This window comes from Diorhabda carinulata, chromosome 9 (genome assembly GCF_026250575.1).
Source record: "Diorhabda carinulata isolate Delta chromosome 9, icDioCari1.1, whole genome shotgun sequence".
NCBI lineage: Eukaryota > Metazoa > Arthropoda > Insecta > Coleoptera > Chrysomelidae > Diorhabda > Diorhabda carinulata.
The window spans coordinates 20,899,697-20,903,069 of record NC_079468.1 but is presented as its reverse complement, the minus strand read 5'-3'; positions in this window follow the sequence as shown (position 1 = coordinate 20,903,069).

The following is a 3,373-nucleotide window of genomic DNA, read 5'->3' as shown; positions in this document are numbered from 1 at the left end:
GATAGCGGACAACGCGAGCTCAAGTTCCGCAGCACTAAGCAGTGGCGTAGTGGTACCAGCGGCGGGGCAGGTGCTATTATCTACCGCCTGTTTACTCATTTCAGACAATTTCAATAATTTTCACAAAGCAAGAGCGTTATTAGATTGTGGTTCTCAAACTTCCTTTATAACGGAGGATTTGCAAAAGCGTTTGAATATTGCGACACATAAAACAGATCTTTCAATTTTCGGAATTTCAAACAATATTTCAAAGGTCAGTAAAAGGTGTAAGGTTTCATTTAAATCTATACATACCAATTTTAAAGCGCATGGCAATTGTTATATTCTAAAAGAGATTACAAGTGTGATGCCGTGTTGTCGAATCAACACGCAATCTTGGGCGATTCCAGGTGATCTAAAGCTAGCTGATCCACAATTCAATATTCCCGGACCAGTAGACATGCTCATTGGCGCGGACCTATTTTGGACAATTTTAAGCAATAACAAAATTTCGTTAGGAAAAAATATGCCGCTATTAATTGATACAGTGCTAGGTTGGGTTGTATCTGGGCAAATAAGTACTAACAACGTTGAAAAGGCTTCTTGTAATTTAAGTATAAACCAGGAATTATTAAATTCAATAGCCAAATTTTGGGAAATCGAGGAAATATCTAGCACGCGACAACTTTCTCCAGATGAACAATTTTGCGAGGACAATTTCATCAAAACTACTACCAGAGACGCGAACGGACGTTTTACAGTCACTATACCTTTGAAGCAACAACCTTCTAGTTTAGGTGAGTCGAAAGCTCAAGCCGAAAAACGTTTCTATGCATTAGAACGAAAATTCAGGAGAGATCCAATGCTGCACAGCAGATATATACAATTTATGAACGAGTATAAAGAGCTAGGTCATATGACAATTTGTAACGGCAATGATTCAAGCTTCGAATATTTCATGCCGCATCACGGAGTTTTGAGAGAAGAGAGTTTGACCACAAAACTACGGGTAGTTTTCGATGCATCAGCGCCCTCTAGCAACGGTCTATCCTTCAACAATATTCAAGTCATTGGACCCGTTTTACAAGACGATTTACTATCAATAGTCTTAAGGTTTAGGAAATATAACTATGTAGTTTCGGCAGACATAGTTAAAATGTACCGGCAAATTTCAATAACGCCCGAGCAAAGGCATTTGCAAAAAATTGTATGGCGCGAAAATCCGAGTGATAACCTGGAAGTCTACCAGCTAAATACCGTTACATACGGGCAAGCCTCTGCCAGTTATCTTGCAATACGCTGTTTAGCTAAACTCGCTGAGGATATTCAAGAAATGAACCCGGAAATAGCCGAAATCATTAAGCACGACTTTTATGTAGATGACCTGTTAACAGGTGCACCTACACTTGAGCATGCGCAATACATATGTAAAGCGATAAGTGACACTCTTAAATCGGGATGTTTCGCACTCCGAAAATGGTGCTCTAACGACACCAACGCGCTCAAAAATATAAGTTCAAATGATTTAAAATCCGATATACTAGAATTTGCGCATGATGGCAAAACAAAAACATTAGGCTTGATATGGGTTTGCAATAACGATAAGCTTCAATATAAAATTCATACCAATCCTATAGGTACAAAGGTCACAAAACGCACAATTTTATCTACTATATCAAAAATATTCGACATCCTTGGTTTACTAAGCCCATGTACTATTATCGCAAAAATGATAATGCAAAAATTATGGGAAAATAAATTAGCTTGGGATGACGCTATTCCAAAAGCTATATCTGAAAATTGGGTAAGGTTGGAGAAGGAGCTTCTTATTTTGAACGATCTTGAGTTAAACAGACAAGCTATTTGCAAGAATGCTGTTGAATTACAACTGCATGGTTTCGCTGACGCTTCGGAAAAGGCTTACGGAGCCTGTGTTTATTTGAGAAGTATTGATTCCGATCAAAAGGTTCATGTATTCCTGTTATGCGCCAAAGCAAAGGTGGCACCTATAAAAACAATACCAATCCCGCGGTTGGAATTATGCGCAGCATTGCTTCTAGCCCGCCTAACAGATAAAGCTAAAACTGCTTTGAAAATTCAATTCAAATCTTTCACACTTTGGTCGGACTCAACTATAACTCTAGCTTGGGTACGCACAAGCCCGAATCTGCTAAAAACATTCACGGCCCATAGAGTGGCAGAAATTCAGTCTCTCACTAAACACGCCGATTGGAGGCACATCCCCACCCACGATAATCCAGCAGATATTGCTTCAAGGGGAATATATCCTAGTCAAATTTTAAACTCTGATTTGTGGTGGCGCGGCCCTACTTGGCTAGCTAAGGACCCAAGTTTTTGGCCCAATGACAAGCTGGAGGTGGTTCATGATTTACCTGAACTTAAATCCAGTCTTCTGACCAATGTTGCGCCCCCTATTCTGAGTTTTCCCTTTGAACGTTTCTCAAATTTCTCAAGAATGCAACGAACAATGGCATACATTTTACGATTTAAGGATAATTGTCTTCAGAGAAATCGCAGAAGAGGCGGTTCTCTTACAGTACAGGAGTTAAGTGATTCTCTAAAATGTCTCATTCGAATTTGTCAATCTCAATCGTATTCTACCGAAATTGAAACATTGAAAAATAACAAGCCTTTGAGCTCCCATAGTAATCTATTAAGTCTTAGTCCCTTTCTAGAACCCGATGGTTTGCTACGCGTAGGAGGGCGACTAAAACATTCAAATTACTCCTTTGACAAAAGGCATCCAATTTTGATCAATTCAAAGCATCATTTTTCAAAGCTACTATTTTTACAAGAACATGAACGCCTATTGCATGGCGGCCCTCAGCTGCTCTTAAGCACTATAAGAGAAAATTACTGGGTTATATCCGGTAGAAATCTTGCACGAAAGACTGTTAAGAATTGTGTGAAATGCTTCAAATTCAATGCTAAAACCATACAGCCAATTATGGCCAACTTACCGCGCGATAGAACTAATCCTTCTAGTGCATTTTCAATAGTGGGAGTTGATTACGCGGGGCCATTTATGATTAACGATAAGAAAGGTAGAGGTTGTCGTTTAAGTAAATGTTATATTGGCGTATTTATTTGTTTATCAACTAAAGCAGTCCATTTGGAATTGATTTCTAGCCTTTCTTCAGAATCATTTATTCAAGCGCTATATCGTTTTGTCTCTAGACGAGGCAAACCATCAAAAATATTGTCCGACAATGGAACAAGCTTCGTCGGGGCACAGCGAGAGCTAAAGGATTTTCTAAAACATGGCAGCAACACTATAATCGAGAAATGTAGCTCTCAGAATATAGAGTGGAGGTTTATACCACCCTACTCTCCTCATTTCGGAGGTTTGTGGGAAGCAGCTGTCAAAAGCGTA